This window comes from Cinclus cinclus, chromosome 1, assembly GCF_963662255.1.
Source record: "Cinclus cinclus chromosome 1, bCinCin1.1, whole genome shotgun sequence".
NCBI classification, from domain to species: Eukaryota; Metazoa; Chordata; class Aves; order Passeriformes; family Cinclidae; genus Cinclus; species Cinclus cinclus.
In genome coordinates, this window is record NC_085046.1 from 35,145,331 (window position 1) to 35,172,297 (window position 26,967).

Below are 26,967 nucleotides of genomic sequence, written 5' to 3' on the forward strand. Positions count from 1 at the left end.
GCGCGGGGGGCCGGGGAGCGGGCTCTCCTGTGCCAGCCAGCGCGGAGCCCGGGCGAGAGGCGCGGGGCGGGAGCGTGCGGAGGAATGCAGCGGTGAGCGCGGGGCGCGGGAAGGGGCGGGCGCGGGTCCTGCCCTCCGGCGGAGCGCTCCCGAGCTGCCGGAGGGGGGTGCTGGCGGCGGGGCCGCCCATCGGCGCGGGGCCGGCCCTGTGACTGGCGGCGGCGGCGGCGGGGGAGGCCAGCCCGGATCGCTCGCTCAGCCTTCCCCGGAGAGTTTCCTCGCGGGGGCGGCCGGGGCTGCCTCTCCCCTCGGCGCTGCCCGCGTTTCTCCCCGCGGGACTGCTGCCGAGCATTGGGCCGGGGAAGGCGGCGGCAGCGGCAGCAGCAGAGAGCGAGGGAAGCAGCCACATGAATCAGTTTCTCTCTGTATCCGGCTCCGGGCAGAGGCGGCGACCATAGCGGGGAGGAGGGGAGAGGGGGAAAAGCGGCTCCTGCAGCAGCGGCAGCCGGGGGCTCCCCTCGCCGCCGAGGTGGGTAGCGGGGCCGCAGCGGGCGGGCCGGGGTGCCGCGGGGGCCGGGGCTGTCTCCGCTCCGGGGCGGCTGGATGTCGGCAGGCAGCGGGAAGGGAGAAAAGTTGCGGAGGGCGCTCAGGGGTTGCCCGGGGGGGGGGGGGGGGGGCGTCGAGCCTGCTTGTGTTCCGCCGCTTCTCGCCGCCGCTCGTGGCCGGTGAGCGGCTGCGGCGGATCGTCCCCGCCGTGCGTGGGACGGGCTTTCCTCCCGGCCGGGGCCGGAGGCTTTGGGGCGTGTTGTTCTGCAAGTTCTCTTTTCGCTCCCGCTTCGCTGTGTCAGGGTGAGAAAATACCGCCATCAACGCCTCTCGTTTTCCGCGGCTGAGCAGCCCCACAATCGCAGTTCCTCCGCTCCCCTCCAGCCTCCCCCGCCCCGGGGCGGGCCGGTCCCGGTCCCTGTCCCCGTCCCCGCGGCGGGGCTGCGCTCTGCCCGCTCGGTGCCCCCGGCGGGTCGCGCCCGTGCGGGCGGGGAGCCGGGCGGTCCCTCTCCTCCCACGCGTGTCCGTGTGTGTGCGCGCAGGGCAGCGCGCCGCGCCGCTCCTCCGCCTCGTGTGAGGACCGGTTGTCACGTTTCGTCTCCTTTTCCCTCCCCAGGTGCTGCGGGACTGGTGCTCACCGAGCCGCCACCGACACGTTCCGTCCGTCCCCCCCTCCCCTCTTGGAGCTACGCGGCCTCGGCTGCCAGATGCGCGGGGGGGAGAGACTTTGGCTCAAAATCCCCCGATCGTAAATAGAGAGAAAGCGGAAGGAGAGCCACCGCCGAGCGGCCTCGGGAGGAGGGGAGGGGGGCAGCGGTGGTGCTTCTGCCGTAGCCAGGGAGGCTGATGGCGGAGTTTGGCAGCGGTGGCGGCACCGGCGGCGGGGGGCTGCCCTCCTCCCCGGGGCCGGTCCAAGGCAAGGTGGCGTTCAAGGCAGGCGATGGGGAAGGAGGAGGAGGAGGCGGCGGGAGATCCCGCTTTGATAGTGCGGGCAGCCGGGTCTCCAACGGGGACTGTGCCCAGCCGGGAGTCGGTGAGGAGCTGGGATCAGCTCCTCCTGCAAGCCCGGAGAGCAGCAGCAAAGAAAAAGGATTTTCCACCAGTCAACAACGAGAAGGCAAACCCGGCATCCCCCGGAGGAGCAGCATAATTAAGGTAAGAGCTCTTGCTCCTCCCCATCGGGGTCTTTTTCCTCTGTGACAGAGGCGGGGAGATGCGGGCGATACATTGAGCCCTGGCTCTAGATGAAAGGAAAGGCAGCTTTTTCCTTTCTCTTTTTTTTCCTCCCGCCTGTGGCGAGGGGACTTGATTTTTCCTTTGTCAGAAGTGGACAACAGTGAGAGGATGGCTTTGTATACATCCACGCTTGTGGGTAGCAGGGCGTCATGTTTTGAGGTTTATTAAAGTAGAAGGCTCTAACTCCTGTTAGGGAAGGCGAGATAAACTAGCTGGCTTGTGACAAGAAAACATGGGCACCAGCCTGGCAGGGAAAGACATGAATTGCACAGTATGCTTATTATTTGGGATGCACCTGTGCAGAGCAATTTAGTTGGCTCCATTGGCTTGTGTGTGTGACAGGCACACAGCAGGTGATGAGAGATGCAGGATCTCATTGGGCTAGGGGTGGGAGACGGTATAATAGGGAACATTCTTCTTGTTAAAAATGACAGCTCGTTTAGCAGTAGGCCGAGTTGTACTTCACCTCTAGAAACATCTTTATACTTAGCTCTGCATATTCTGAACACTTATGTTTAAGCTTGAAAAGTAGGGGGAGCATCAGTGGTAGAATGTAGCTTGGGCAAAAAATAATGCTTTTTTTTTTAACTACAATTATTTCTACAAATAAGCTTGTTTTGGTTTCTTAAATGCACAGTCCTTGCGATACATATTGGGTTAGCTTTCCCAACCCCAGTGAAAATATAGAGAGAACGTACAGAAATTGGTCCAGTGGTATAACAGCTGTGAAATGAGGCACAACTTCAAGTACTTAAGATCTGAATTTAATCAAGATCAGCTAGATCTAAATTAAGCTAGATGTGTTGTCTTCTTAGATATTTATATGCTTCCAAAATCAGCTGTGGTGGGCTGGCCCTGGCTGGATTCCAGATACCCACCAAAGCCACTCTATCATTCCCCTCCTCATCTGGACAGGGAAGAGAAGCTAAAAGGCTCATGGGTCGAGATAAGGACAGGGAGAGATCTCTCAGAAATTACTGTCATGGACAAAACATGTCAGTAATTTGGTAATTACAGTTAGTTTGGGTAAATTAATTTATTATTAATCAAATCAGTACATGATAATAAGAAATAAAACCAAATCTTAAAAACACCTTCCCTCCATTTTGCCCCTCTCCTGTGGAATGGGGGTTGTGGTCAGTTCATCACATGTTTCTACTGTTCCGTCTTCCTCAGGGAATGAACTTTTACCCTGCTCCAGCATTAGATCTCCTCCCATGGGAGGGAGAACTTCCATGAACTTCTCCAGCCTGAGTCTTATCCACAGGGTGCTGTTCTTCATGAACTGCTTCAGTGTGGTTCCCACCTGGGGTCGCCAATCCTTCCAGGAGCCCTCTGCAGTGTGGGTTTCCCACAGGGTTGCATCTTCAGGCATCCACCTCCTCTGCCATGGAGTCCTCCTGTCTCACTGTGGTCTTCTCCATTGGCTGCAGGGAAATTTCAGCTCTGGCACCTGGAGCACCTCAGTCCCACCCTTTCACTGACCTTGGTGTCTGCAGTGTTGTTTCGTTTGTCAGTTGTGCCCCCCTTTCTCTGGCTGCAAGTGCTTCCAATCAGGTTTTTTTCCCCTACCCCATTAAGTCTGTTATCCCAGGGGCACCACCACAGTCAGGAGTGGTGGCTTGGCCATCTCGGAGCCAGCTGGCATTGGCTGGTCATAGGTGAAGCATCTCGAAGCTTCTCACAGAAGCCACCCTTGTAGCCCCCCTGCTGCCAAAATCTTGTCATGCAAACTCAAGAGGCATTACACCCCTTATCATTAAAATCCACATTCATCCTATGATATTCTCAAATTTCAGTCACATCAACAAAAAAGAATCCCCCACGCCAAAATAAAAAACACCACCATCACAGCACCAAACAAAGCCAACTCACCACAGTTAGAACGTAAATTTCACACCTTCAGTTCCTGTTTTGTCCATTTTCTCTGTTCTGTTGATTGGATGATAGAAAAACATGTAGAATATCAAGTCTAGTAGTGTATTGAAAGTTGTGTTACCATCTCCTGGGCCTTGCTGTAAAAACCAAGGGGAGACCAAGGGCAGTGAGCAGTCGAACATATTTGACAGGCAGTACCCACCCTTCCTGTCTGAGCAGTGATGCTGGGCGTGTACCTGTGTGTATGTGTGTGTTTGCTAAAGCAATCATAACAATGGACAGGGGGCAGCTGAGCTTGGTATTGGAATAACTTCTTATTTGCTGGATTTACCAGTGATTTTCTTTTTACAGGTCTGATACTGCTTAACAGTTTCTTGTTTCTTCTGTGGTAGCCCAAGAAAGACACTAGTGTTGTTTGCAGTGTGTACCATGCTGTTGTACTACTTTGTAGTGTATGATTGAATTATACAGCAACCTTCTGCCTCTCTGAGGACCAAGCAAGGTCACAGTGCCTAGGGATTTGTGATATATTAAGATCAAGAAGCATGAGATAAGGAAATAGATTTTGAATTACATTTAATAGGTACTTGAGTCAAGGTTCTTAGTTTCTACAGCAATGATAGCACTTAGGAATACACAGTTATTCAACTTTCTGCTATTATTGCTGCTGAATACCATTTTGCAGATGTGAACAGTAGTCTGTTCAGCAGCCAAGAACTGATTACTAAAACTTTGTGTTATTATTTGAATAATTATCTCGAGTAGAAAAATGTGACAACACTGCATTTAAAGTTATGTGGTCCATATTTATTTTAGATATGACTGTTTTAATACTTTTGGGAAAAATCACTTGTCTAAATATGTTCTGAATATGATTCTGCCTGCTTAGTTCAGCAGTTCAGGTGGTTTGAGTCCAGGTGTGTTGGTGCCTGGTTGAAACCTTCTAAGCCTTCTGGAACATCTGGCACGGATGTCTGCTCTTGCACAGAAGTCTGTAAAAAGTGGAAAGAGTAAGATGTAATATGCTTTTGGGAAGTATTCCTGGGGTTTTAATAGCTTATATCACTAAAACTGCTCTTAAAGAAGATAGTAACCTCAAGGTACGGGTCTGTTCCTTGCAAATGTAGATTTCATACATTGATGCAAAACATAAATTTGTCTTTGATCTGTAAAATGCACCTTTATGGAATATTTAATACTTAAATGTCGTGGCTGCCAATTACTGGTGTGGACATTTGGGTCACAATTGGAAAATTGACATTTGAATAATAGCTGTAGTTCAGATTAAATTCTTTAGATCCACATATTTGTGCATGAAAATCAGGAGCACAGATCTGTGTTTTATTTTGGTTTCAGTCTGTGCTTCCATTGGCTGTCTATTTTCATAACTCTGAGAAGAGCAGTTGCTGCCTTTTTCCCTTTCCTTTCTTACTTTCAGTCTCTGTTCCCTTTTTCCAGTAGCTCCATGTTTTTTCTGTCTTATGTATTTTGTGCACCTGCTTTTGACGTTTTCTTTCTCATTTGGTGTAAGATGATGTACTCTTTGAGGCTGAGGTGTCACCTAGGTTGATGACAGGTGGTACAGCCACTATTACTGGAAAAAGTAAGACAGTCTTTATATATAGTAGTTTACTTGGCCTTTCACTCTCATGTGTCAGCTGTGTTTAGGCTGAAAGGATTAAAGATTGTATTCTTCATTTGTTGCAATTTTAATGGAATAGCCTATTTTATTGCTTTCCTTTGTGGAACCAAATTTAAGGGCCAGGGGCTATATATATGTGTTTATAGAGACTTTCACTTTTATTTATTCTTCTCTGTATTTATGAGATTCTGATTTTTCAAGAGGCAATAGTGATGATACATTGTGGATCCATGGGATTAAGTGATTTGTGAACTAATTTATATGGTGTTTGTATGTTGTGGATTTTAGGGTGACTGTTTTGTTTTCCCATAATATTTTCCTTGGTGCAGCTAGCTGTGGTTTCCTATTATGTAATTTCCTACAACATTTCCTACAATATTCTGTGAAGCAAACTTACATCTTGCAGTTCAAAGTGGGTTTAAGCATCCTGTGCACTTTTCTTAGCTGCTCTGACAGTTGGCATTGAGCTTGCTTTATTTTTGTGTGAGGTTCCTCCATGCCTTTCTTAAAGAGACTTTGAGGTGGTAGGCGTTTGAGAATCTTTAAGGCAGCAAGTGACTTGTGTATGGGTGTGTTTCCTCAGAGCTGCTAGCTTCCAGGGGTGTCCAATAAATGCTTACAGAGCCTCATGGTTTCCCAAAGCTATAGACGGGAAGAGATCCATGGGGATAAATATGTCTTTATTAGGAGACAGGTTGCAGTAATAAAATGAGAAGAGATGCACTTAGGGGAGACTGCAGTTATTTAGAAGGCAGCAGTGAGAAACACGTGGAGAAAGGTGGCTTCAGCATTTGTGAGCAGGCGTGTTTTTATCAACATGTGTGTGGAAGCAAAGTCCACACAAATGGGTGTTTTTTTTGCATATGCCAATACTGATCTCATTGTCAATACATTTCTTGGCTGGTAACTTAAACAAATCTTTTTTTCTTATGGGTCTAAACTCAAGCTTTCATCATATAAAGTCATGTACTTGCTGAGCATTGTAAACTCCTAACTTTCAAAGCCTATAAGAAGAGAAGAACCAAATTTAGCAGGTAGATACTCTAGGCTATAATTTTCAGCAGAGCTTTGCTTTTGAAACTAAACATATCAGTGTCTTTTTATGACAGGGGATTTAGACAGCATGTACATCAAGATCTTCTTTCTTGTTAGAATGCCAGTATATGTTGCTAACTTATTCTCAGTCTTCTGTGATCTCTAGTTCGTACTGTAAACCCATTTGTATCAGGTGTAAAAAATATGAAATGTGGAGAATGTTGGACAGTGTTTTCTACAGCTATGATTGTTTTAAAGGCTTTAATATAAACCCTTTTGCTTTCATGGTAAATTCTAATGTAGCATTTGCAATGGACTTAGGTTCTCTGCAGTCCTAAGTTATATTAACCACAATGTTTGCAAGTCTTCATGGAGGCCCTGGAATAGGTCATAGATAGCCGGCTTCCATCTAAAAGTATATCAAGGAATTAGGTTGCCGGACTCAGTTTAAAGTGTATGAAATTTCCTGATTTTTCAGTAATATTGCAAAGAAACTTGTGTAACAGTGCAAATAAACTTGATTAAGCAGTCTTTGGCCTGAAGGTGCTAAGGTTCCTTAAGTTCAAAGGAAACAGCCATGGAGAGGAAAGAAAGAGAAAACTAACATATTTGGTTTATTCCTGCCCTTCTGTTTGGAAACAAAGTGCGACAGTATCAGCTGAATTCCTTCCAGTCGTAGAAGATCTTTGGAAGAAGGACGTGGATGTCCCAGCAGTAAAGGATATTTTGTCTATATGTTAAATGTGCATAATTGACATGTGCTAATTGACACCAAAACTGACAGCACTAAAAAGACATATATTTAAGAGAGAAGGCTGTAATAGTTGAGCTCCCCCTACATCTTACCCTGGACAGTCATTGAACTACACAGCCAAAGTGTAGGTTTTTCTGAGAGGCTGTTTCTGGATTTTTGTTTGTTTCTTAGTTTTTTATTTTTCTTTTAATGCATATCTGTCTTATTTCTGGTTTGTCAGTGTGAGAGGCCTGAATAGCTAATTGCAGCTCCATGAATCCAGGAGCTTCCTTTTAGAGGATGCTGTGTCTGTGAATTGTTGCACTCTCAGATAGATTATAGAAGGTTACCAGCACCTTTCCATATCTGTATTCCTTATCCATCCTCTACTACTGATTGTGTACTGGTTTCCTAATTTTTAAAGAATAGAACATTTTCAAAAGAATATTTAACGCTGTAAAGATCACATCCCCTGTGATACAAAAGCTGTATACCTTAAGTATTAGCAGAGAGTATCATATATATACATATATATACACACACACGCACACACACATTAGAGCTATGTACCCAGCAGTTTACTACTTGTGAGCCATGACAAGTTTTGTTGTCAATTAGCATATGTCAATTATGCACATTTAGCATATAGGTAAAATATCTTTTACATGTCGCAGCCACTGAGTGGGTATACTGTGCCTTGAGTTGGGTATGGATTTGAGTTGCATGAGTAGTTTCTGTAATCAAAATTTTATTTGAAGGTAAGCAGCACACACAAAAAAGTTGTTTGTAGAAATGTATACATGAGGACACTGCCTTTATGTGATTTAGTTAACTTATGCACTATAGCCCAGGAAGAGAAGTACATTTTCCAAAAGCTGACTTGGAATTGGAGCTTTATTTGGATGAATTTAGCTTCTCTGACTTCTCTTCTGGAAGAGCTTATCTGTCTTTTTCTTTTGACTGAGTAAAGAGCTTGGCTAGTGTGAATAATAGGAACTCCTTCAGCCCCTCTGCCCACAAAACCTTAAATTAGCTACAAAACACATTGAGTCTGTTCAGTGGTGAAAAATTAATTAATGGAATTAAGCATCATTATGAATACCTGTTGAGATTTTTACTTATACCTATTATCAGGCTTGATCAGTGACATGACTAGTTTAGCCTATTTTTAAACGGGGAGTTAGAGCAGTGGTGTACATGGCTCACAAATAATACACTGTGCTCCCATGATTTGATTGCATTCATGGAGGATTAAAAGAATTTAAACAGAGACTGACAGGACAAGTTAATTGTGTAGTTTCCCAGCCTTTGCTGGTCCATGGGTGATATTGCCATCAGTCCTTGTATTATTTGCACTGGCTCTATTAGGAAAAAACCCTTATATAAAATTCACCAATTATCAATCTCCACAGGCCAAATTAAGTTGGAACACATAATATTAGTCCATGGATTCTAAATTATTTATCTTTTCACACAAATATGTGATTGTGTTCAAAATATAGAAGTGTAAATATAAATAGACCAGCAGGTAGATTTTTGGGGAGGAAAGGTATATACTCATTTATGTGTAATATACACAGAGAGGAGGAAATTGTAAAAATGCGATAAAAAGTAGCAATGTAATTGTATTGAAGAATGTTTAAAAATAGGGCTGGAAGAGACCTCAAGAGGTCAGTCTACTCTGCTCCACTGTTCTGCTACAGGATCAACTGTTAATAAATTTCAGTATGATGCTTTTGTCTTTTAATCACCTTTAGTTTGTGATCCTTCTGTGCGGGCTGCTGGCTGGTTGTTCCTCTTTGTAATGGGCAAAAGCAATCATCTGCAAAAGGCTTGTTCTCATCCTACTAACTGCATTCTAATTATTTCAGATTATACCTTCAATTTGTCAGGTCCTCTCTGATTTTAACCTACCTTTTAACATGCATGCAGCTCTTCCAGCTTCAGGTAAACGTCCTGTTTTAACTATGCTCTCACTTTATCATACATGGTATGTGATTTTTTTTTTTCTGTAAAGTGATTGTAGATTTTGATATAAGATAAAATGATATATTCCATGGTTAAAATAAAAATTGGTTATTTGTATTCTTTACAACCTGTAAATAGAGAAATATGATGTAGCAGAATCTGGTTCAAAAATACGATTTATGAGAAAATATTTTTCCCTCCAAATACATTAAAATAATAGCTGCTAAGTACAAATTTATATTATTATTACTGGAGTGCAGCATTGGCACAAAAAGGGCCCTTTGGAGGGGGCTGGTTTGTTTGTCTTTAAGGAGAGTAAGTAGCAAGTGGCCTTTTCCCCTGTTTTGCAGGTGTGTTTTTGAAGACTATTGTTACTCATTTACAGTCAATCTTCACATCTGGCGTGCCTTTTAAAACGTGGGGCAGTGCCACCACTGCACTGACTTTTCCCTGTCGTAGAAGCCTGTGCATGAAGCAGTCCTTTGGACTGGCTGTTGCCCATCCTCTTGACTGCAGTACATCTCTCAATATCTACTTAAATAGCTTCTTTTCCAGAACTGTCTGTATAGACACTTGTATCCCTTGTTTCTGAAGAGGAGCATCCCTGAGTACACTCACCTGGTCTCTCCTAGACTGTGACCTCACAAAACATGAATGTTCAAAACAGTGAAGAGTGCACTGTAGTGAGTGACTGGCAATCGGCACTACTGGGCTCACAGTGTTAAATGGTGCAGCCTTGGGAAATTCAAATAGCTGTGATTCATTTCTGCCTCTCTTGGGATTCCTTTTAATGTCATTTGGCCTTTTGGAATAAGTAATAAAATATCTCAGAGCACTTCAGATTGTATACTGTGCTCAGGGATCTTTTCAGTTACCAAATATTCAGATTCTGGAAATAAGTGCAGACAGAGAGGAAGTATCTTTAAAGAAACAAACCAACTCCTTTCCAGCATAGCAGCTGACAGTTTTGTAAAATGAACAATAAAAAATAGCAAGATATTAAGATGGATTTCAAAAGTAACTGTGAAAATCTTTAACAAAAGAAACTTATTTAGGTGTTTTATTTTGATATAAGAAATGGACACCTTACAAATATATAGCAGATAATTGATATTATGCTTATTAGTGTAATGAGTGTCCTAATTACTTTGCTAGACTTGATTAAAATAGGTCAATAATTCCTTTAAATTAAGAGATAATCAGTATTGCAGGAGAAAAAGGACTTCTGCTTTTTTGGTAAAAAGCACATCCACAGAATTGTCAAGATCTTTTGATGGTTGCATTTCTGTGATTATAACTTTTCGCCTCTATTTTCTTATTTTCTTCATCTTCTTACTAGCATTATTATTTTGCTTACAGAGCATTATACAGTTTGGTGTGCTTTGATGTTTTAGCATCTGTGAACATATCCCCATCCTTTACTGCCCTTTTTAGTGTAGGATAGGAGAGGAAGAATGGTTGTGAAATTCTGCAGCAGCAGAATGGTCTGCATGGGTTTTGTTTTGTGAAGTATCTCTTATGATGGAAAATCCAGGATGCTTTATATATTTCATTGCCTGGTTTCCTATGATAAAACTGTTTGACATCATCAACTGTTTGCTCTAGCTGCATTTCTTAAAATAAAATGTAAATGACTGCATATTAAAAAAAAAAAAAGTTATTTCATTGCTTTGTACTACCTAAATGTAATTTGGACTAAAAGGACAGGCATTCAGCTTGTGTTGAAGCTTTTGTTAAGAATGTTTTCTTTCCTATTGTTGGGGATTTTAGGATAGGCAGTTATTTACTTTTTTTAAGTAACTGCTGTGAACAGTACAGGCACACAAAAAAAAGGCAACACAGTGACTTTGTATACTCTACCATGCCTTTTTGTTTAGTAAATTTAAAGCAGAATTAATTTCTTCCATGTATGTATTGTAGCAAATATTAGTTTCTGAGTTGCTGAAATAATACATCATTGCTATATTCACATGTTTACGATGTAAATACATACATTTTTGCTACTTAAGGCATGAGAAACTCAGTAATAGTTGGAAATAAATCACTTCAGGAAATGGCTTGAATCAACTGAAATGTATTTTGCTGTTTACAGAGAATGGTCCCTAAATAATTTTTGAGATATATTGATAGCAGTTTGTTACAAAAAGCCAGTGTAAATTCTAGAGTTCAAGACTAAATATTTATGTGAAATGAGAATGTATATATAGTCATGGCACATTACTACCACACAGTGGAGAAAGCTAGATCAGACATGAGTAGTTTGAGTCCCTGTAATATTAGGTTTCCTTGCTTTTGGAGAACCCCCCAAGAACTTTACATGGCTTATTGGATGTGCTTGTTAAACCCAAGTGTCCTCTAATTTCTCGTTGTTCTTCCCAGCTGCAGTAGTTGCAGAGGTGTGTTTCACAAGCACTGTTTGAGGTCAGTACTTTCCAGCTTAAATGACGTGTTCCATGTGCCTCTTGCTTGGTCCTGCAGTGAGTGGCCAGCCTGGTCTGGAATCTGCTCTGAGAGTGGTGGTGTAGTGTGAAGGCACTGAATGCTTTCAGTTGTGAGAATTTTCTTGTGGTATTTTGTAAATTTAGAAAGCTGCTGTGGAATTGATAGTTCTGGTCTGCTCTTTCACTGTCCTGCTTGGCCTGGATCCGGTTCGTGTGTCACTTCACCTGTTGTGTCACCCTGCCTGCTTGTCCCTCCCGTTCTTGAACCTCTCTGCATCCCTCATGCAGCTTCAGCAGTAACAGCCTGGCCACACTCTGCTTTTTGTCTGGAACAGCTGGTGGAGAACCTTTTATTCCCAGCAAAGGGCTGGAGCAGAGCAGAACTCTGTGTGCTCTGTGCAGTACTTGATGTCTGCTTGTGAATTCCCAGAAAAGGAGTGATGAAAAGGGAGTGCAGGTTCCAGTGCAGGGCACTCAGCCTTCACAGTGGGTTGAAGTCCCACAGGCTTTGGGGCTTGAACCTGTCTGTGATGAAGGCTGACTGCACAGCTTGGGGTAGATGCTTCTGTTTCCTCCAGTCTTCAAAAGCTCCCAGCCCTTGTGAATTTTAAGGATGACTGCTGGGGTCGAGCTGAAAAGTCCATTTGGCTCATGATGTTGCTTCCAACAGGAAGAATTGAAAAAGCCTCCTTTCCTGACATCTGCTTCCAGCCTTAAGTGGTCTGGAGCTAAGATGCATTCAGTCCTTATGGGTGGTTTTTTCCTCCCATTAGCTGTCAAAGGCCAGTTTGGAAGCTTTTTACCACCGTGACATCCTATGGCAGTTTCTTAACCACATGTTGTGTGAAGAAGTCCTTTCTTTCCCCCCCTCTTTGTTTTTTTCTTTGTGTGGTTTTACCAGGCAGCTATTTACTTGTTTACCTGGTGTCCCCTGGTTCTTATGTTGGAACAGCACTTTCTCTTTTCCACAAATGAGCTGAGAGGTGTTCCTCACGTTTGCTTGATGTAATTTCTTTTTTCTGGGCTAAAAAATCTTGATGTTTTAGTTGTTCCACCTGTTGAAGCGTTCTTTTTTTTTTTTTTTCGTGGTGCTCTTTTGTATATTTTTTTCTTTCAATTTTATTAATTTTTTGCAGTTCAGGACTACAATGGTATTCCAAGTGTGTGCCAGTCAAATGTGTAAATCCACTATAACATAATGAAGGTTTAGCAATATTGTGATACTAAATTGGATTGTAATTTATTTATTTTTAGCGTTGTCATCATCAAATATTTAAATGGTATCACTGCTGCTAATTGGCAGTGGGAGAGCACTGTTAAAACCTTTTGCTAAATATTTAAAACCTTTTTAAGGAACTGTGTAAGAAGGGCAATGCTGCTGCTGATTCTTGTGTTGGAAGTGGCTGCCATTAACATCTTTGCAGGAGACAGTTCTGTTGGAAGTCTTTTAAAGTGTTACAAAGTCTTTTCATGGTGCTGGTGACAGCATTGCTGATTAGCTTCTAGCATCGAGCTTCTAGCTGTGGTTGACTTTTAAGGTTCTTGTCCAGCACTCATGTTAATGGATTATTTTATTCAGTCTTTTATTTCTTTTGCTTTATAATGTCTGAGGCTCTTCAGAATGCCTGTGTCAGAGTCCAGAAGAGTCAAGAAGGCATTTTTATTCTTTAGAAGACTCACACAAAGTATAACAATGAGATCAGATAGCTTCCTAAAAATAGAACATCTACAGTTTCACTTCAGAGAATTATTCAACCGAGGATTAAAAAGATTATTAAATACAGTAAGCAATGAAGGACAAAGGTAACTAGAAGTTTCTGTATCCCACAAGATTGATGCAACAACATTGTCTTGGAAGGGAATCCCAACACTTGCTTGTCTGTCTTTCTCCTTTGAGCAGGGAAAGTGGTTTGTTTTCTTTCCCTTCTTCAGTACTTTCTCACTACTGAGAAGCAAAGCAATCCCTATTAGCCTATTCCTGTTCAGCTGGGCTTGCTGTGTTGAGACATACCTTGGTTATTCCTGAATTCCTGAGGGTTTTTGAATCCTTGTGCTTTTCTGTGCCCATTTTGTGACAAGAGTCCAGTGTCTGACTCATAATTTCTGAGCATTGCTGTCAGCAGCATTATCTTTATGCAATTAAGTCTCAAAGCTTCAGGTAGCTCTCCTGCTTGTTCTAAAATGTCTAATTACGTGCTATTTTTCTTCTGTGTGTGACATACACTCAGTTGGAGTAGCAATAATAGAACATGACCTGGATTTTCATTGTTTGACATGTGGAAATTAATATTTCTGTCCATAAGTATTGAACTTAATCTCCAAAAACAGTAATTTAGGAGTTCTTGCCTTGCTGGGAGAAAATTCACCATTTTTTTGTCCTGATAATTGCTGATGAATTTTTATATTAGTTGGAAATCATACCTCAAGTATATACTTTCAGTGGGTTCAGCTCAGAAAATGTATTATTTTCTTCTACATCTAATCCCAAATTCAACTCAGTCCATAGTGGATATGTAAAATTTACTATAATCATTTTGAGGGCCTTGTGATTAAAGCTTTGGCCACTAAAAATCATTTACAAGATTAACCACTTGCCATATACCTAAGAATCTTGAATTAATTTCTTTTTAAAAAATGAGATTCTAATGTTTAGATTTATAATATGGTCTGCAAACTGTTTCCTCATGTATTGGAAGTATTCAGAAGTGAATTTATTGAATTACTGAATTAATTTCAGGTCTTCCTCACTTTTTCTGGTGAATTTAGTAAAATTGCATTATGGGATGCCATCAACTAAATACATCATTTACTGGGAAAAACCTGTCACCAGGTGATTTAACCTAGTGCCTGATTATCCACCATCACACAGGGTTTATGTAAATCTGCTCAGTGTACTTTATTAAATGGTACCTTTGGCTTCAGTGATGGAGAAAGAAAATTTTTCTGATGCTTTCTGTTAAAATACAGCATAGCTGATAAATGTTTAAAAATGTTTTTGTGTGAAATAAATACAAATATATATTTTTTTTTTTTAGTATGCAAGACAAATGCAGAGCACTATTATGGTTTCTTCTGTTTGGTTCATGGCCTTACTCCTAGCTGCCATGTCACTGAATCTTGCAAAAGTCAAAATGAATAATGGTGAAAGCTACTCCCTACTTTTTTTTCCTTGCTATTTAAAATGTTTAGAATACAATTCTGTATTCTAGAAATGTACACCTTATAACCCTTTCTTATTTTATATGTCTCATCTGCACTGCTTACAGAGGTTGATGGGAATAAGTCGTGGGCTCCTGGTGCAAACTTCTGTTGGCTGCTTTTATCATAAGCCAAGTGGGCTTTTGTGTTTGCTTCTTTATTCCAGGATTTTTGAAAAATGTAATACAGACTGAACTCTTGGTCCAAGAAATCTTATGTAATTGTTAACAATGTAGTTGTGTAAATCTTCCTCTTTTTATTTGCTTAGGAGACTTTGGTCTCCTTCAAACTTCTAGGAGTCCTTGCAGGACAATGTAAACTGTCTTGGTCTTGCACTGATCAGGTGATTATTCAGTTAAAAATTCTTTAAATGCTGTTGTTGACAGACAAAACTTCAGAAAAAAGAGCAGGGCCTCAATTCAAAGCTCTCAATTTGTTATATTAGAAAGGATGAAAAAAAGTTCTGTATTATTTCAGGCCAACAACTTGGAAGGAATTTCAATTGCAATCCAAGGTTCCTGAAACCAGAGGCATGAGAATGCAAGCAGGTTGCAGGGAAAATACAGCGATTTCACAGATATCTGAGATATAAATCATAGTCACAGTGTTTAAAGGAGTTGCTTGGAAAATGTGGTATTCCATGATAATAAACAGAAATGAGGTATTTTTTTGTGTGGAATATCTTCCATGTTGCTGAGTAGTAGGGCAGTTTTTGAAAGCTGGTGAAAAAAATAATAGATTTTTGGTGATAGGTCAGGATGAGCTATATGCAAAGAATAACATGACTGAAGGAGGCAAAATATTTTTGATTTATTTTCCTACAACTTTGGTAGCTCATAGTTTTCACAGATTTCAGCACTGTACAGCCTTGTGGAAAGCTTACATTTTACTAGTATTTTGCAGTGATTTTTTTTTTTTTAATTTTTTCTTTGTGGAGTATCAGTTAATTTCTTGCTGGAAAGTGTCTTGGGAGATCTTATTGTGAAAGGTATTGTTGAGCAGCAGTAAAATCCCTCTGTGGCTTGTCAAATCATCTTGCAACACTATAGTGTATAAAAGTAATGTGATATTTCTTAACCCTCTTTCTGGAAATAGGGTTCTTTTAATGACAGTTCTTAGTTCATAAGATTTCTTTTTTTAATACAGACAGAATAAAATTTGTGTCTAATATTTTTGTTTTGTCAGTACCCTGTTTTTAATAAAAGTCATCTCAGGGAGCAGGCTTCTTCCAGTGGGAAAACAAAGAAGGACTGCCATTCTTGCACCTGCTAGATTGAGGAAAGGGAGAGAGGCAACACTTTAGAGAAAATAAGTGTTTGAACTTGTGCCTTTGCCCTATACTACTGCTAAGAAATGTTCTCACCCAGCTGTGTTCAGATGATACAGGAGAACTCTCTTCACTGTGTCTGTGGTCATTCTGTGCCTTACATTAGCTGCAGTTCTGAGAGGCAGAAATTGTGCTGCTTGAAACTTCATTTCCATCTCTGTTGTCTTTGTAGCTTGCCAAACTCATTACTTGTTTTAAATAAGCAGTGAAAAGCCATTTCTTATTGCCTCCAGGAAGTCTTTGTTTTAATGTAATTTGTTACTGTAAAGCACAATAAGAAATGTACCAAAACTCTAGGAGACTTTGAACCAAACTCTTACTGAAAAAATGTACTTATTTCACATTATACTTTTTCTTTCAGTATTCACAGTAGATGACTGGGAGAAGATGACACCTGCTAGAATTTTGTAACACTGTTTCACTTGTGTGTAAAAATTTAGAACCAACACTCCTCCCTGACCCGGCCCTCTCCAAAAAAACAAAAAAAAAAAAAAAAAAACCAAAAAAAAAAAAAAAAAACAAAACCCAACAAAACCAAAACCCTACATTTTAATCTGTAACTTGAAAAATTTCAGAGTTTATGGCACCTTTTCTTCAGTTCCTTGCCCAAATTATTTTGGGACTCTTTACTGAAGATAATTGTTATACTCAGCTGTTATAACCTGTTATTGCAAAGCTTATCAGATCTGAGACAATTGATTTTCAGAAAGATCTCAGAAATCTATGTAAGGGGCAGAAGTGTCATTAAGAAAATCTTTCCCAACAAATACTTTGGAAAGAAATGTAGCAGTTTTCCAAATACAGGGAATAAGCAACTGATGCAGAAAGCTGACTTTTAAGGTGGCATAATGTAAATCCTTCACTTTCAATTCTGTCCATGTTACCCTTTTGTTTATGACTTTTGGGTTTTATTTGTTTAGCTTTTTTTGTGTGAGAGACTGGGAGGTCTCTTGTCTGGCCTGAGTGTTGTGTCAGTTCAAGTTGTTGACCTGTGTTGGCAGCTTAGAACAACAGCACAAAAGAGTAATTTTATTTTTCTTTACTATAGCATTATTTTATTATGTGTGGTTCTTCTATGTGTATTCACTGTGTATCACTCCATCTTTTTGAAATGTTTTCTTTTTTCTTTAAAGGTAGTTACATAAGGTGATGCTATTTTCTTGGGTTAGACTTGTAAGCTTTTATTCTGTTTAGTTCAATGTCCAGAATTAGTTGAATAGACTAGTTTTAGTTTGGTGGGGAGGTATATATGTATATATATGCATGTGTGTATATATATATATATATATATATATATGGGAAGATTAATTTACCAGGAAGACAAAATACTCAGTTTAATACGAGTGAATCAGAATTGTAGTTTTCATTACATATGTTCCTGATTCATAGGGTTCATTTGAAGAGTCAAAATTCCACTTGAATTGAAAATTGTCAGCATAAGCTTAAAAGCGGAGATATTTAAACTATTCCTTATTTAATTTGAGACTAATTAAAAATAGTTATTTCTGGGGTTTATTTCATAGCTTGGAGGTTATTAAGTACACAGGAAGGGAATATTGTGTTGCAGTGTTCCTAATGTGCCAAGCAGCATCTGATCTATCGTGGTACCAGTTTGCTGTTCCAGTAAGTTTGTATTGTAAAAAAAACCATGCAACAAAACAGGTCACAGCCTTAGAGGAGAGTGCTTATTTAAAAAAAAAAAAAGTTACAAAATACTGAAATTTCACATCTTTTGTGCTCAGGCTCTTTAACATTTCATTTTCCTTTACACTTTCAAACAACCAAGGATAAAGAAAATGGAAAATATCTCAAAACTACCCTTGAGCTACTAGGGGGAATGGTTTTAAGCTAAAAGAGAAGAGATGTAGATTAAATGCTAGGAAAAAATTCTTTGTTCTGAAGGTTGTGAGGCACTGGAACAGGTTGCCCAGGGAGGTTGCAGGTTCCCTATCCCCAGAAGTGTTCAAGGCCGGGATGGATGGGTCTTTGAGCAACCTGGTCTAGTGGGTGGCATCTCTGCCCATAATGGGGGAAGGGAGGATTGGAACTGGATGATCTTTAAGGTCCTTTCCATTGTTAAGTCACTCTATTATATATTCCTCTTGATTGTGATTATGTATTCCTCCTGGGCCATCCACAAAGGTGGTAGTAGGGTGGTTGCCATGATTTGCTGCAAAGGCTCTCCATGCAAGTTCCTCAGTGAAACGCTTCCATCCAGCTTGTGTTACTCCTGGAAAACAGAAGGTGGGTTTTGGAAGCTCCTAAACTGGTGGTCATGAGCTGCTGTGTTCTTTGGTGTGCTGTAAAGCAGGCACGGTGGTGCAACAATCTCCATAGTCTGAAATGAATCAGAGACTTAAAAACTGGAATATAAATTTAAGTCAAACACGCAAATAAACAAATTCCTAAATATGCATCTTGTCATGTGTGAAGTCTTCTGTTAAGAATGGCCTTTTAATATCTAGCCCATCATCCTGTCTCCAGTGGGCCTGAAGAGGAGTGCTTGATGTGGGCTCTGAGGAGCAAGAAAGGAAGGAAGGCAAAGCTGAAGGCTGTCTGGGCAAAGGATAAGCAAGAAGATAGAATGAACTGATGTGTGTGCCCACTGGATAGATACTAGATGGGGAAACTCTGCTCAGAAGAGTACAGGGAATGCAGTTTGCATGGTTTGGTAAAGGCTGAACTCCCACTAACTGAGAAAAGAAAGATAACTCAGTGCTGAATGTCCAGGCTTCGCTGTCCCTGATCCACAAGCATTCTTACACTGGGAAGGGCAACATAACAAAGTCTCGTGCTGGAGCCCCTCTGGCAACCCAGGTGCTTCCCAGTGGGGTCACCTGGAGCATATGGTCACGCTGGGGCCAGTGCAGCCATCCCTCACTGCTGCCTTTGCCTCCTGGAGCTGTTGACTGTGGCCAAGGCTGCCGGCAGAGGGATGCTGGGTGAGAGCTGCAGCAGGCAGCTCTATGGAGCCAGGCATCCAGCTATGCAGTCTCACCACCTGTGTGGAGGGTGGGAGCCTCAGGAGGTGCCCAGGTGTTGTAGCAGCCTCTCAAGCTCGGCTTTGCATGGAGGCAAGGACAGCAGCCCCTGTTGTCTCAGAAGCCTCAGTGTGCACGAAGGAGGAGACGGGCAGGGAAGTGCTTTGACTTTTCATTACTAAAATTCATTGCTTCCCCCTGCCCTGCTTTTTGCAGGGAGAAGGAGGGTGGTGAGCTAACCTGTGTCATTATCCCTCAATACTGACCTAGTTGTTTTCAGTGACCTGGGTTCTGGGTGGGAGTTAGCGGTGCTATTCTCATATTTAGTATCCACATTTAAAGGATAGGTTTTGCTCCCGTTTATTTTTTCCCAGTTTCTTTTTGAACCCTGTACACTTTGGCATCTGTAGCACAACCTGTGGCTCAGAATTTTAGATGTGCTGCTGAGGAAAAGCTGCCCACTCTTCTTTATTGTGAATCTGCCACCTGCTAATTTAATTTGAAGTGCCTTTATTCTCTTTATAGGGTGAGATGGTGAGAAGTCATTCCTTATTGTTGTTTTACTTTGTATTCTGATGTCATGTTTGCACTCCTGTGAAGTAGTCAGGTGTGATGTATAGATTAAAAGATTTCTTAAGACTTTGGTGTCTTATTTTAAACATAACAGCTGTCTCGTCTACTTGGAAAGAAATGAAATCTTTTATTAATAATGTGCTATGCCCCTCAGCCTGTTTTTCCTCAATATGTGAAAGTAGATTGGTCACACTTGAAATCTCAATGCGTAGGGATCTTGTGATATGTTTTGACAGAGTTAGTTTATCTGATTTAACTGTAAGGCACCTTTCATGGACAGCACCTTTCATGGACTGTACTAACAAGTTATTTTGACTTGATGAACTTTTGTGCTGGCAATAATTTCCCAGTGATAGTATTCATTACCTTGAGTTTCTGAACAACTGTCACATCAACATCCTCATTTAAGGTTTGGCATTCCTGTTTCTCCATCCTGTTGGTCTGCATTATTTAAATGTCTGTGTTCTGTTTTATCCTCTGTCTCCATTGAAGTGTAGTCACTTTCTCTCCTCTCTCTTATTTGAGTATATGGTGTTAGTGTGGTTATTCCACAAAGGATTCATAAGCTGTGAACTATTGAATCCTTCACAGCTTTTCCCAGGTATTAAAACTTAAAAGGTCACAGGAAAGTATTGAATTAAATCACTGGCACAGTTCTTCTTTAGTTTAGGGGAAGCCTTCTTCTAGCATGAGCTCACTCTGTTTTTTCCAATTTTGGCAAATGTACTTGGAATTATTCTTCCCAGAATTAGTCTCTCTTGGGAGATAATATATTACTTATTCTCCTCCCCTTCCACTCACCCTTTTCACCCATACAGGAAAAAAGCCTTTCTTAGCTCTGAAAATGATTGGAACAATTTGATGACTTCTGTGTGTGGGTGAGAGGAAAATAATTTTCTTCATTCCTGATGCCTTTTTCTCTTTTTGAGCCGTTCAAGCTGGCCTTTTGTTAACAGAAATTGCTTGCTGCTCAAATCCATTAACCAAGTTCTTGCATTGAACTTAAGATACCTGTGGCAATCTCATGGTGGGTACTCAAATTATTCCTTCACACTCAGCAGAAGAAGGAAATGTGGTGTGTACAAGAAAGGAAAATGAACAGAAAATTCTTTGGTGGTTGTCCATAGTGTTTAGTAATATACTGATGGAAATTGATGAAATCCAGTTGATCTGAAGGGTCCTTAGCAGGTCAATCTAAATTGTTTGGAACTGAAGAATATTCTGCAGAGGTGGCAGTTCTCAGTGTTCATCCCTAAAAACTTGAGGCTGCAAGAGAAGTTTTCTTCTACAGCTCCAGATAAGGATTCATGCTTTACTGCTGCCGTGTATTTATTATTGATTGAATAAAAGAAGATATAAAAAGTATTTGTACTATTTTAATGCATTTTTAAAACCAGGTGGTTTTTTTTAAAAAAAATTAATTGTAAATCTAAGTTAAAACAGAATTAAATGCAAACCCCAGAATTGTAAGGAAGATGACCTTGTAAATCTGGTTGCTTATAATGACAATTTCTCCCTGGAGAATTCTTAGGAGTTCTAGTTTGCTTTTCAAGTGAGAATTTTTTTGTTACCTTTGATACTAGTTGGATGCTTTGAACTCCAGTCTGTCAAGAACTTTGGGAGAACCCAGCTTTTCTCCTGGGGAAATGGAGAGAATGGATAGTTCCTCAGAAGATTGTTGGATATGTTTTCTGTCTAGAGTACTAGAAAACCAGAGACAATTTTGAAGTAGGATCTAGAAAAAACAATCTGGACTCTGACTGGTTAATTAAACAAGTGGTAGTTTCTGTGGTACTGAGAAAAAAAATGGAAATGCTTTGGCAACACAGCTGTTGAACGGTGTGGTGAAATGACTCCTTCTAACTTAAAGATATAAAATTATTTCCCTGACTTATAGAAGTGTGTAAAGGTTTAGTATCAAAGTAATGAGAAGAAATTGAGTTGGTAAATTTTCTTAGTCATATACTTATCCATTTTGTTATTTCTCTGAAGCATTTTTCTTGGTTGTTTTTTTATCCATGTTTTTTCTCCTCTGTACGTTGGTATTTTAAATACATGACAAGAGTGTTGTTAATCCCAAGAAGATGCCAGTGACCATCCTTTTAGCAGAAGATAGGGTTGGAAAGGATTTTGAACTTACCACTTGTAGTGGGGTGGTTGACCTTGGAGGGCAGCCAAGCACCCATATGGTTGCTCACTTGCCTGCCTGTCCCACGCTACAGGAGAGAGTAAGAACAACAAAAGCAAAAAAACCTGCTGGTTTTAGATTAATACAGTGTAATAGGTGAAGAAAAGAGGAGAGAATAACCGGTGATGCAAAGGAAATTGCTTTCTACCTCCCACAAGCATCTTGGTGGCTCCCAGCAGTCAGACCCTTCCTTTTTGCTACCTGAGTTTTGTGGCTGAGCATGAGGTTATACAGTGTGTAATATCCCTTTGACCAGCTCAGGTCATTGCTTCAGGCTCTTTTCCCTCCCAGCTTCTTGTCCAGCCCTAGCCTATTTGCTGGAATGGGGCCAGAGTGAGGGGGTGAAGAAGGAGCCCTAACACTGTGTAGGCACTGTCTAGCAGCAGCCAAACAATTGGTCTTATCCACACCCTTTTAAACACAAGCTCAAAACACAGCTCCATACAGGTTGTGAAGAAAATTACCTCTGTCAGCCAGACCATGGGTTTCCCATGTGCCTGGGTGGAATTAACAGAGTAAAACATGTCTCTACAATGAATACATGATTATGTGGTCTGGAGTTTCTCTGTGTATTTCAGTTTGGTACACTGATGTCTTTTAAATCAGTCTCTTCTGGTGGTTTGATGTTGATGAATGTAAGGAGTATGATAGATTTGTGATTAGAAACCTTTGTATGGGTACTATGGCTTTGGAAAGTGATTGCATTTAAATGCTCAACAGGTCATCAGAGTGCTTAATTTTTTAAGCATTACATACATTAATTAAAAATTTTGACTCAATCTGTCATAGAGATTGAATCATTGCGAAGCTGGCACAGTGTGCAGGCCATCGAGCTCTTTGTAAGAGCTCTTCAAACTTCCCTGGCTGCAGCAAATACCATTTTCTGTCTCTTCTACAGTCATAGAAACATCTTCCTGTCATTTTGCCAGTTGAGGAGAGTGGCATTCATAAAAAGATCTTGAGTCTGTCATGTATTTTCACCCTTAACAAGAAAAAAAAGGCAGATGTTGGTCATTTGGAAAGAGGTGTGGTTTCACTCCTTTCAATGCCAGAGATCTAAAATCTTCATGGATTTTCAAAGTAATGGTAACAAGGGAAGACTTCGATCAGTTTTGCATTTCATTTCACAATCTATTCAGTGCATCAGACTTCCTTATAACTCCAGAAAATGTGTCAGTTTTTAGGAATGTAGGTCAAAAAGTCTGATAAGATAATATTTTAGTAACATTGTAAAACAATTGCTTCTGAGCTATAAAAATCTGTATTGAATTCAAAGAGGAAGTGCTATGGCTTGTAATCTAAAGTACTTTTATTTGTGAAAAGTAAGCTTATCTTTTATGTAGATACAAAACTATTGCACAGAAACTGCAGAGAAATGATCATAGTGATTGTTCCATTGTTCAGGCTGATTTATATCCTCTATTATTATTGTTATTATACAGTTTAGCAGGAGTTAGAGAAATAGGTCCTATATTTTGTATCTCCTATTTTTCTTTTTCTGAAAAGAAACTGAAGGTTAACTTAATATAACCTAGTTAAAACTGAAAGTTACTAGCTTTGTGTAAAAACAACTAATAATTTCTGATTCTCTTGGTTATTATTCAGCCTATATGGGTTTTTTTAAAAGTATTATATGCTTAAAGAAAATGCAAAGCTTGACTTGAAGTCTTCCTGTATCTTAACTACATTGACACAAATAGGTGCAATTTTATGCATCAATGGTTTTGAATTCAATGTGAGATACACCAAGTGCTAAATTAGCATTAATTGAATTGGCATACATCTATTGCTACTTAATGTGGCCATCAGAATATTGCTAGCTAAAGTGCTCTTTGGTTGACACGTGAACGCATATTGTACACTCTGCTTAATGTTTCTTTGAATATTTTACAAAACAAGGCAGTGCTAATTTTACCTCTGTTTTGTTACAGAGCTCAGTATGTGAGTGCCCTTAGCATCTCAGGCTCTTCTTGTGGTTTTATGCAATACAAATGGAGGGATGGGAATGCCCTTTTGCCTGAACTTGCACTTTGTTTTGCTGTGCACTGCTCTGGCTTTGCTGAACGGGCAAGCAAACAGGTCATGGGAAGGCTTGAGAAGCAGATGGCTGGGAAGGCAGCCGTAGACTGAGCTGTTAACCATGGAAAAGTACATTCCCTAGCCTGGTGTCTGAGCCTGTCACAGCCAAAAATATCTGTGAATGGTCTGTCTGTAACGTTAGGGAGGAAAGGTTAAAAAGAAGCACGGTAATAATACTAGAAGCAGGAGAAAGCAGTGCCAAGACAGTGTTGGATTTTTCCTCTGGCCAGTTTTCTTTCTCTCTGCAGTAGTGGTAGGAGGACAGAGTATGAGATGCAGACTGTGTTTCATTCACATCATACAGAAGCTGCAGAGAAAGGAGTGCTGAGCTGTCAAATAAATTTTCAGCAATTGTTGCTAAAATGACAGATAGTTGGGTTTTTTGTTTGTGCATTGTTAAGAAAAGTTCATTAGTCCTGCTAAGTTATGTTGGTTCTATTAAACTTGGTATCTCCAAACTGGAGTGAGAAACTGCTCTTAAGTTTTGGGAACAGAACTGTGTTATTAACGCTGGAAACAAGGACATTGCACTGTTAAAAACAATAGCTTAAAGTTGGTATTTTTATATTTCCTTGACATTTTTACACTCACTCCTTAGCTGCTGTAATTTAACATACAAAACTTGCCAAAAATAAAGAGAATGTGGAAAGAGCATGGTTCTTAGCATCCAAGTTAGGGAACAGCAGTGGGGGGGAAAAATTCACTATGTATAATCTAATATTTCTTCTGGATCTTACTACTTACATGTGTTACTATGTTCTTAGTCTGTGAAATATAAAATAGTGTTGGATTTTTTAAAAGTGCTTGGAAGCTTAAAGATACAAAAAGATAACATTTAGTAGATGAAGATGTGGAAAGGATTTATGAGGTGTTGTTGCAGGTTACACAGCCAGCTGCATTTTTTTTTTTTTTTTTTTGGTGGAGTGCTGAAATGATCGCAAACCTTACTTATATTGCACTTTGCACTCACTAAAGAAGCAGCTGTTATATGGCTCAGTGCTGAACACATTAGTGCAAGGGTCATACCAGGAAAAGCAAAAAAAATGAAGTTCCGGTGTTGTGTACGAGAATTTTTGCTTGTGCTGTTCTTAAAATAAGATCTGACCTGAAAGGTAGTGTTTGCTAATTTTAAACAATGAGATAATCATTGCACCTTTCTGCATTGCCTCCAAAAGTGTGACTGTGAGTAGCTGGCTCCCTCCCCACCACTTCATTAATCTTAACCGTGGAAGGAAACTACTTTTCTTTAGATTCTAAGGTCAGCTGAACAGCACTGTTTTTGTTTTTTTTTTTTGACTTGCAGTCAGAAACAGTAAGAAAATTGCAGATAAGCTTCAGTACTTCGTCTAAAAAAATTGCGTAAGCAAAACCATTTCTCTAAATTGCATGTAGTTTGAAGATATCTGAAATTAAAAATATGACTTTTCCATTTCTTTTCAACTTTTATCAGATTACCTGTAGTATTTCGACAAGGAGCAGCATGTTAAAACACAGTAAAATAATAGCAAAATCATGCAAGCTTGAAAATAGATGATTCTTAGGTTGCTTGGATATAATTAGTAGAAACAAGATTGTAGAAATACACAAATGGAATGACCACTTTCAGAATCTTTTCATATAAAGATTTGTATTCCTGCAGAGATAGTACCAGGCCACAGCAGCCTAATTTGGTCTGCCTAATGTTATCTGTTCTTGGTCACAGTATAAATATATATTTTGAAAGGAGTAAGAAAAGAATCTTTTGTTGGAGACTTACTCAGTTAAGATACAGACGTTTAAAACTACTGGTTATTAATTATAATGTTTTTAATGCTATTAATAATAATTAATATCCTTATTCCAAGGAGTAAGAATGAAAATAGCTCTGTACTGTCATGTCTGAATGTGTCTGCACAACACCATTCTGAGGCTAGTGCATTCACCTTGCAGGGGACTTGTGTGCTGGGGAAAGGAGTATTATCTCTGTCCTGTGGACATAGTTTCTTGGGATTGAGTTTCATACCACTGCTGCAATGTTTTTCAGTGGAATGTGCCCAAAGAGGATAGGTTGGTTACTGTGTGAAACATTTTGTTCACAAGTCACCACTTCCTTTCCTCCTTACCCTCTTTTCCTTGTGAGGCTTCTTCAGGCTGCCTTTGCCTTTTCCTTGAGTTCCACGATCTTGGAGGTCAAGCAGAACTTTCCAATCTTCATCAACTGGCACAAACCCCAGTCTTAATTTCTTAAAATCAAGCAAACAAAAACCACACAGAAGTAATGTGGCTTTTGCCTTCTTCTTCACCAGTGCTGGTTGTTTTCCTCTGGTTGCTCTCATTATGCTATCACTATATTTCTATAGTGATACAATACCTTGTTGTTTCCCTCACTTCTCTATGCATCATTTTCCTTTTGCACTTTCCTTAGGTTCTCCCCAGTTTTATTCTAGTTCCCTAGGTTTTATCTCAGTGGGATATCCTCAAGGATTCTTACCTTGCTAATTACAAATGCTGTCTTATTCTCTCTGTGCTGTTCATTCTGCATGCCCTGTCAGCAGTGAAGGGCAGTATACCTGTACATGATTTAATAATCTGGTATCTCAGTGTCTGAAAAAATCTTTTAATGACACATTCAGCCTTGTCGTTTACCAGTTTATAGACTGCAGAGCAAAACCTATGGACTCTTGATTTATTTCTGTAGCCTCTGAAAGTGACAGTGTCTAATAGCTATATTCAGGTGCCTTTCCTCACTGTGCCTCTGGGCTCTATCACAGCATACTGTAGAAATTGTTTAACTGACATGGTTTTGCATCCACTTCTGTTCAAACTTTGGAGGTCGGTGTTGAGGTTATGTCTCTTCCTACTGCTGGCCTTCAGGAATTAGCAAAATGTGTGCAAACATGTGTAATCTCTCACCCAAGAGCAGAATAAATTTCCTGGGATAATTCTGTAGTTTGTATGCTTGCAGTAGCTATTAGTGTTTGCTTAGATTTTATGGCATGGCAGCTAGAAATGTGAGTATGTAGCTTTCAGAAATTGGTTAATTACAAATCAACAGGTTCTACCAGTCATAAATAATGATAGGCATAGAATGCAGAACTGACAATAGCAGCCTGGTTTTGTGATACCTACACATAAGTACACTATCCAGGTTTTATAATTTAGT

General features: G+C 40.3%; 1 protein-coding gene across 1 annotated transcript in view; it reads left to right on the forward strand.

The window, feature by feature from the left end:
* Nucleotides 1-1,590: 1,590 nt before the first annotated feature.
* Nucleotides 1,591-26,967, forward strand: part of PLCL2 (phospholipase C like 2) — a 98,879-nt gene continuing 73,502 nt past the window's right edge. Inside the window, exon 1 of the mRNA XM_062496176.1 lies at nucleotides 1,591-1,701. The gene's annotated coding sequence lies outside the window, so the exon portion shown is untranslated. The remainder of the gene's footprint in view (nucleotides 1,702-26,967) is intronic.